Raw genomic sequence first — 9,611 nt, forward strand, 5'->3', positions numbered from 1 at the left:
GTATGTAAAATGTGTTTTATGCGCAGAATGGTAAATACTAAGTAATGTACAAAGTTTTCTAAGAAGAGTAATGGCTTTCATTTGATTACTTGTTTTGGCAGTGCCCTTAATTAAGTTGATTAATTAAGATAATAGGTTTGTCCGTCCGTGGCACGTTTGTGAATTGTGAGTCCCTCTTGTATCCACAAGGTGCCAGACTTGAGTTTTGGCCTGGAGCTAATGCGTGCAGGCAAAGGTGGTTTTATTTGGGCTACCGGTATTTATTATTTGACGATGTTTGGATTCATGCACGTGATGCTGAAATGGCGTGATAGCCTACTAATGGTTGATATATTTCTATAGGCTACTAACAATGTCTGGTAATTTGTCGTTTACTTGATCTATTTGAAATCCTATGGTACTTTTTCAAATCCAGGCTTAATACATTTACAAACTTCCGTTTGTTTTATATTTATCAAACCAAACTGTTTGTAACCTATCCACTAACATTTGAGGACGTACGGTCATCTGGTAAGCACATCACTCTACCAACACAATGTCACGGGTGGGCCAATTAATTGTATGGACAGAGACGACTTGCTGGAAGAGATGCAGGCCTACGGCAAGTGGGGCTTTTTAGGAGAATCAATGAGGTCATACGTTTATTTACGGGATCTATTTAATTGGTCGTGCATGGATAGGCTATATGCTGAGATAGCCTATGTCTAGCCTAATGTAGCCTAATTAATTTGTTGTAATATAAATATTAATCACAACGCAGAATCATGAATAGCCTAGGCTACTTCAGTTTGTTTATACCGTATAACAATCAGAACCTTTTAAAAAATCGATTGAAATTTGAGGAAATTACGGTCATCTGATGAACACATTACTACCAACTCAATGCAGAGAGGTGCGCCAGTTGGCTGTGGTAAGATGGCCGGCATGTGCGGACATTCGAGTTCCATTGTAGGCGAAGGGGGTGACGTATCTAGTCTTCCATACACATCTATGGTTATAAAGATAGTTCTCTTATTCTTTTAAGACTGAAGAATGGGTAGAAAGTACATCAGGAAGACAGTGCAAGGCCAGACACCGCCCGATATCATGCTCAGGGCAGTCAGGGAGGTGACGCTGGAGAACAAATCTATAAGAGGGACAGCTGAGAAGTACAGCATTAACTACCGTATACACTGGCAAGATATTGCAGAAATTGAGGGGGATTGTGTGCAGCCATCCCTTCCAGTGGGCTATGTGAAGAACAGGAGAGTTTTCACTGAGGGACAGGAGAGTCAGCTGGAAAAGTATTTTCTGACAGCATCCGACATCTATCTTAGTACATGAGCCAGACCCTCAAAAATCACATATTGGTATCACCTGAGGTGGCAAAGTCTATCAATGATTTTTGTAATCCTCTATGTCTGAGGGATGTGATTTGGTATGATAGCCTTCTGGAAGTGGTAGCTTTCTTGTATTTTTACAGGCTTTTATACCTATACCCAGTACCGTTCACAATACAAGCCTATGTGTAGATATAGGTGTCTCAAACTGTGTGGGATGATGGAATATGCCCTAATGTATTTTGAATCATATGCTGATAGCATAGGCATTTAGAAAATGTACAATTTAGATGAATTATTTTGTTTTCCATACCTTACACAGGCCAAAATGTACCAGGCGAACCCATTTTCACCCATATTACAAAGGATTACAGTGAGGCAGAAGACTGAAAGAGGGTGGATCAAATCCCAAATGTTGCTATATCACATCTAGAGAGTATGGGCCTTCAGAAAATATAATGGTTTGATAGATGAATACACTTAAAACTGTTATTTTAGACCTAATTCATTAATAAGTTATAATCGTCCATTGAAAATCAATGTATTTCAATGTAATGGAAAATACAGAACTAATTAATGGAGAAACTTGGGAGACAGTACATCTAGATTTATTTCTTGAACATTCTACAGTACAAACAAAAAACTGTCAACTTCAGAATGTTAGGAGTGTATTGGTGTTTGCTGTGACAGTGAGTGGAAGCAGGATCCGTTAGGCTCCAGCACAACAATGGCTTTTGTACCAAAAGCGGGGAACACCATAATATTTTATTGTACAGCTTGGAAATGAGGTGAGTCTTGATTGATTTGATTCGTTTTATGACTAAGATGTATGAGAATTAATAAGCACATAACCAATGACTTGTGACTGTTTTTGAGGAAGAATAGATAACCTAAGCTGCCCCAAGCTTGGCCTAAATCACTACCAATAAGTGTGTCTGCTATAAACTGCTGTTAAAGAACAATATTAAAATCGTAGTATAATCCAATAATATAATATAGTCTGTTAGCCTATGTGTGAGAAAGCAGTTTCAGTTGGTAACTGAATTTAGAATTTGGAATGTTGAGTGCAGTTATTAGGCTAACTGATTTTTTTAAACCTGGAATGTAGAGTGCGAGAACAATGATGTACAGTAAGCTTACACTCAAGCCATAGTCTGTCTATCTGTATCTTCCTCCTCTCACACATGCACACACGCACATGCACACACACGCGCGCGCACACACACACACACACACACACACACACATTAGGAAAGGCCCCTTTTAGCTTATCATTTATGATATACATTTCTGTTGATTTCAGATTGTTGTGCATCCAAGAATAGAGAACGATGGCGGAAGGAAGTACAAGTGGTACTCAAGGGGGTTGTTTAATACATTGCTCTGATGATGACTCAAACCTTGTGGCACCCATGACTATAGAGTCATGGAACACACTAGTGAGAGCCGCTGAAATAAGAGATCATCATCCCGTCCATCATGTTGCCAAATATCTACCTGAGGGTAAAATTCCGAGAAGGGTCCAGCTGCAGTAAAACAGTTCCACCCTTAATGCAAGCACGCCCATGGGCGTTCCCGGCATTTGCCGTATTAGCCAATCGTGAAGGGATACTGCATGATGTCATTTTCAAGGCCATTTCCGGATGAAGGCTCCATGTTTTCAAAGATATCCCGTGCAAATTGTTATCTTCCAGAGAAACGTTTCACTGAACATTCCACTGACATAATATTCTCAACAATTTATGTAAGAAAGTGAGATAAATCACACGTTTCTAATCCCAATATGTATTTTGCTTTGTCTTCCCGTACCTCGGACATTGTAGCCTACTGTTTAGGACTCGTGTCGCTATGCACACATTTGTCATAACGTCATCAGGTCGCCAAAATGCTTTGATTTCAACACGACAACGTTGACACATTTACAGTAAATAGGGCCTACTGTATATATTGCCTAAATATATACTGTCAATGCGTTGGCATTACCTTACCTAGCTGTGTGTATCGAGGTCACTGTTAACACTGGGTAGGCTATATGATTAAACCACAGATTTTTTTAAGGGCTGTGATTAAACATCCTTTCCAGGATATTAACACACCCTGACAAATAATAATGACGTCATCAGTCGAATGCTCCATTCATTTCAACGGGGCTCCCCAACGTTCGCACGTCTGTTACTTTTCGGGGTCTAAAGATTCTCTCTGTCGTGCTGCTATTCCACGGTAGCGACCTTCTCGCCGAACGTTAACCCTTACTTAAAAAAACCTTTTAGGCGAGGTTGTTCACTTGGTAAGACATGATATAGGCTACTTAGAAAAGTTGTACGATGTACATCAGCAACACATTCCCGACTTTTTGAAGTAGTGTCACCTCACCAGTTATGTGGCCAGCTTGAAAAGAGCAGATATTAATGAAAAAATACATGAAATAGTATTTGAAATACCATACTCCATGTCTGTCTATGATTTAGGAGTGACCACACCATTGAAGCTTACACTTTATCCAGGAGAGGTTCCAGATTGGCCTGTCTTAATTCAAAGGCCATCAGAAAACAGAGAAAACTTTTCCTATCATCATAACCAGTGTTTGTGCATACATAATCAGGACCGCTGACAGCTTTGGCTTTGCCCAGGACAAAGTCATCTGAAAGGGCCCCCCACTCAATACATAGACTACATACAATGTAATGAGGACCCATTCCTGGACCCCTCGTCTCACTGGGCCCAGGTCAACGGACCCCTTTGTCCCCCCTGTCAGCTTCTCTGCATGTAGGCCACATACATTGCTGAAAGAAGTGAACGAGACAGGAATGAAATGTGAATTTATTTCTGTTTACTTTTACACTACGAAGTGTGAACGGTCACCTCTCCCTCTCCTCATATTCAGAGTGCATAAAACAGCACTCAACTGTGTGGTCTGTTGATCGCCTGTGTAGTACAGTAGATTAGACTCCATTTTTTGACAAAAATCTATGGAGGGTTAACACAAAGTTTGAAATTGTGTTTGACCAGTCTCCAATGTGCATTTAACTAATAACTAAAAATAAGGCATTGGCATTAAATACAGACTGATACATACTATAAATACACTCACACAGACACCCAAACAGTGTGCAATAATAAGATTAACATACTGATGGACAATAAATACACAAACACAGTGGACACACACACACACGGCAGGAGAAGTTCATACAGGTGATGTGAAGATGCTGTATACAAGGTGCAATGAGTAAAGTGTAAGTGGCATGGTGAAAGAAGTGTTCATGGAATATTCTCCCGTGTCCTTGGTTATTCATGTGGTTTTCTTCAGTGCGTTGAGGAGTCTGATGGCTTGTGGAAAGAAGCCGTTTCCCAGTGTGCTTTTGCAGCACCGCATGCTGGGCTAGCGCTTCCCTGATGGTAGTAGGGAGAACAGGTAGGGGTGATCTTATGAGCTTTTCTGCTGTCCTCACCACTCTCTGTACTGCCTTCTAGTCTTCAGCTTGACGGCTGCCATGCCAGACAGAGAAGAAGGTGTAGAAGGTGGTGAGTGCCGTTGTGGGGAGGTCGGCTCTTCTCTCATCCTTCGCAGGAAGTGGAGTAGTGTCTGTGCCTTTTTGAGATGGTGGAGCCATGTGGTGCAGTTGGCAGAGGAGGAGCGGCACAGTGGTTGGTGCTGGGTTGATCAGGTTCAGATCCGAAGTTGCTGGTGTCATCAGCCCTCCCTCTGAAAACTGGCTCTGTGCCTGTCAAAAAAAGGCATGTTAATGTTATGAATGACAATTAAGACAAAAACAACCACCCCCTATCTACCTACAGAAGGACATGACATGAGCACGTGCATATGCTTGTGCACATGCCCCCCCACACACTGCTACTGTCTTAAAGTTTGGTGCACGTGCATGCATGCATGCATGCACGCCTATTCTCCCCCCTTTGCCTCAAGTCAAGTGTGCATTTTAGAGGTTGTCCTCACCTGCACATGTGTGAAGAGCAGGAAGATTGGAGGTTGAGGATGAAGAGGCAAGGCAGGAGGTTCTCCTTGTGAGCGGCCCTGGTCCTGATGCTGATTGCCCATCACCATGCTGTGGTTCATCAAACCCATTACCGGCATATCAATGCTGAACAGGAACGACTGCTTCCATCTGCACGCACACACACACACACACACACACACACACACACACACACACACACACACACACACACACACACACACACACACACACACACACACACACACACACACACACACACGAGAGGGATACATAGAATACACTACATAAAAATCACACCCATCATTTTAATGCAGAACACCAGGCTGAAGAGATACACAGCTTCTGGCCTGTGCAGGGATCACTACAGTGCCAGTGTTTTGTATTATCCTCCATCCACATTTTTTTTCAATAAATAAACACAGCACAGAAAGGAATTACTGTATGAAATACTTATTGGTCTAGTGCAGAACAAAACAGATTCAGTGTTTTACTCACCACTGTGTGCAAGTTTCTGTGTTCAGTTCAGGTGGAAGCCTCCATCACAACATGTTGGTACTGACATTAACCATCCTTCAGAAAACTGCCTCTCTGCCTGTCAGAAATAGCAAAATAATGTTAACACAACAAGGTAGTATCTTAAAGATATCCTTAACCAAAGACAGACAGACACACACTGCCACTGTCTTGGTTCTAGGACACACACACGCCCTTTAAGGGTCACATCACATGTAATGGCCGGGTTCTCACTCACTCACTCACTCACTCCTTTTCTCCTACTTTTGCCTCAGACAATGCAGTGAGTTTTTAAAAATTGGCCTTACCTGCACATGTGTGAAGGACAGGAAGGGAGGTTGAGGATGGAGCTGCCAGTCAGGAGGTCCAGAGCTGTCCTGGTCCATCACCATCATGTGGATCATCAACCCCAACCCCAACCCCAACTTCTTATATCTGCGTGAACACATTCACAAACACACACACACACACAATAGGCGAGATACAGGTTATATGGCACATTAGGAGGCAGGACTTACAGAGAAGGAGAAAGAAAAAAAAAAAAGAGAGATAGAGAGTGGGGACCGAGAAAGTGAAAATAGGAGAGAGAGGAAACAGAGGACAGCGTGTCTCTGAAGCTGATCGGTCTAAACTGGTCTTAAACTTAATCCTGCTGAGACTCTGACACATCCAGCTCCCTAAGAGATGGAGGGCAGGGATAAAGGCGAGAGGCCAGGCCTGTCTATGAGACCAGGACTAGAGCAGTAGAATAGCCTATCTGAAAATGTCAGGGATTTCAGTATACCCGCCTAAAATTGATTGATTCAATATTACCCATAACCACCTAAAAGAATTGCTCAAAAATACAGTATACCCACCATCAAAACGTAGACTATACCACTGCCTACGCTACAGCCTCTTCCACTGGAGGAAAATCGCTCCGTTGACCTAGACAGATAGGCTACAATAGAACAAGTGTACATGACAAAAATGGAAATATATATTTCTTCATAACACAGTCTTCGTAGACATTCAAATCGGCAACATCAGAAGTGTGATGAAAACAGAGATTTTGAGAGTAAATAGTCTTGGAACCAAGGCACTTAGATCGTATAGTTTACAAAGTTAAAACCAAAAGAAAATACAATGTTTATCACCGAAAATACCACAGGGATCTCTTTCATACATTAACACATACCTGACAGGGCGGACACAATGAGGCACACTGCAAGGGGTCGAAGCGAACGGCATTCCTGCGACACAATAGGCTCGTTAGCACCTGTTAACTTCATAACGATCGCGGACATTAATGGCGCTAATGTACATACTTTGAGCGAAAATTACAACGAAAATATCAACACAAACGTAACAGAATATCTTCCCATCAAAGATCAATAAAATAACAGAGAAATTAAAGTACAGAAACATCATTAAATAGTTTGTAACACGGAGGGGAAAAAAACACAGCTTACCCCTTGCCAATCTCCCCGAAGTGAGGAAGAGTTCCGGGTGCCACACCAATTAACGCCCCATCAGAAACAATAGGTAACGATAAACCCATCCCAAGTAGTATCTACATTGTAGCCCATATATTTTGAGAAGTTCACTAAGAGAAAATATAAAGGTTTATTTTTAGCACTACTACATCAAGTCGGTTTTATTTACAATTTCTTTACATGCACTGGTCAAGAATTGAAATTACGTTTAACACCAGGTTGAACAAATATGACACCTCCGACTTTCAGTGCTATTCTATACATCTTTGCTTCAAAGAAACACAACTGATAGCTCAGATGATGAAACAGACGTGCACAACGCAGCACAGGAAGAAACTACTGTATGTCTGTCCATAACTTATTACTGTACATTATGACAAATACACACACAACATCTGAAACAAACTTACGAAGGGCAGCCTGTTATCTTGCCTTGAAGCTAAAAATCATTAGCCAAAACCGCTAATTGGTGGGCCGAGGTAAATGTTCGCCCTCCGACTGAAAGTCAACTCGTAAAGTAACCGTTATGTATATTCATGCATTTTATTCGAAATCTTACCGACAGTTGAGTGATCGCTGCAGCGAAATCCATCCAGTCGTTTTAATAAGTCCCGCGTGGCGCTTGTGTTGTCATTCGGCAGCATGTCACTGACTTCAAACTTGAACAGCCAAAGGGGCGTTACTGTGAGGGCGGTCTAGTAAGGAGGAATGGGCGTAGCGGTATTAGCTGGACAAGACGCAGCTGGACCATATTGAAAATACCAGACATTTTGTATCATAGAAAATGTCGCAGCATATTTACCATGAAAAAAGACCTGGACAGGATTGTTGAAAAAAAATACCCTGCAGAAACCCCTGTCACAGAGGACCTAAGGAGATCTAGAAGAGAAGCTCCAACTGCTTCAAGAGTGTATGAAGTTCGGTGTATATTTTGTGATAGAAATAACAAGTATTTGAAAGGCCAAAGAACTAAAGAAAGTCTCACCAAATGTGCTGAACTGAGAGCTGATGACAAAATCAGAAGAGCAGCTCAAAGGAAAGGTGACAAAAGAGTATTAGCCATTGCCAGTCGTGACTTAGTTGCAGCAGAAGGACATTATCACAGATCCTGCTACAGAGCATATACAAAGGAAGATTCAGACATAGAGAAAGATGAAAATAACTCGGAACAAACAGAATCTCCTTATAAATCTGCCGAAAAAGTCGCACTGCAAAAGGTTTTTTCATATATTAGGGAAAAGGTGGTTGAGAATCCTTATATCATTCCATTCACAGACCTGACCTCTACATTAGTGACACACATGAGAGAATGTGGTGTAACACAATTACAACTTTCTACAAAGAAAAATCTACGGCGCAAGATTGAAGCTGAATTTGGTGAATCTTTGCACATTGTACCAAACAACAAAGGAAAGCTTTTGGTGTACCCTGAGTGCTTGAAAATGGAACAACTTGTGAAGTGGTACCAAGAAGTGAAGGATGAGCTGGAAGTGTATAAAAGGGCACACACAGATGAAGATACCATAACAAAAGTCGCATTAAAAATCAAGAATGACATCCAGACCCATGATACTGTTCAAGCATGGCCACCACATGTGGAAGATCTTGAAATGAACACAATTTGTTCATCTTTAGCGGATTTTTTGGGAACAGTTTTGACAGGTGCATCCAATGCAATTGAGCTTACTAATGTAACTCAGAGAGTGAAACGGCTTATAGCTTCCTTTGGGCAAGACCTGGTGTATGCCGTCACAAATGGCAAAGTCAAGCCTACTAAACATATTGTACTGCCCTTTGCTGTAAAGTCACTCACAGGAAATGTAGAGTTAATACAGATATTGAACAGACTTGGACACAGTGTTTCCTACACTCAATTAGAGGAAATAGACACCGCCCTTTGTCTGCAGAAGCAAGCAGTGTGTGGAGATGCCATTCCGTTACCTCAAAACATCAGGCTGGGTCAGTTCACCACACTGGCGTGGGACAATATAGACAGACTAGAGGAAACAACAAGTGGTAAAGGTACATCACACAGAGTGAACGGCATAGCCCTGCAAAGAAATCCATCTGCTGATCATTCTGCTGAGAGCAGACATTTACCTTGTATCCCTAAAACTAAGAGGAGAAGCATTGAAGTAACAGACATGACACTGCCCATTTACAATGCAGGAGAACGTGCCAATCCTCCTGTCATCCATACCATGGATACTGATCATACCCCTCCTCTTCAATATGCAACAAGCAGAAACTACATGTGGGTAATGGCTCGTCTCTCTAATGAGGATGTTTGTAGTTGGACAGGATTCAACATACTCACTCGCAACGCA

General features: G+C 41.8%; 1 long non-coding RNA gene across 8 annotated transcripts; it reads right to left on the reverse strand.

Moving 5' to 3' along the window:
- Positions 1-4,840: 4,840 nt before the first annotated feature.
- LOC134465347 (uncharacterized) lies at positions 4,841-7,893 on the reverse strand. 8 transcript variants are annotated; one of them, XR_010038148.1, is made up of 7 exons: positions 7,261-7,741; positions 6,987-7,041; positions 6,667-6,736; positions 6,118-6,244; positions 5,792-5,888; positions 5,275-5,443; positions 4,841-5,044 (listed from the first exon to the last, which is right to left on the reverse strand). It is a non-coding gene; the product is annotated as an uncharacterized LOC134465347 (long non-coding RNA). The 8 variants fall into 8 exon arrangements; XR_010038144.1 differs by adding an exon at positions 7,844-7,893 and having other exon boundaries at positions 6,118-7,041; positions 7,261-7,394; XR_010038149.1 differs by lacking the exon at positions 6,667-6,736.
- Positions 7,894-9,611: the final 1,718 nt, after the last annotated feature.

Source organism: Engraulis encrasicolus, chromosome 16 (genome assembly GCF_034702125.1).
Source record: "Engraulis encrasicolus isolate BLACKSEA-1 chromosome 16, IST_EnEncr_1.0, whole genome shotgun sequence".
Taxonomy (NCBI): Eukaryota; Metazoa; Chordata; class Actinopteri; order Clupeiformes; family Engraulidae; genus Engraulis; species Engraulis encrasicolus.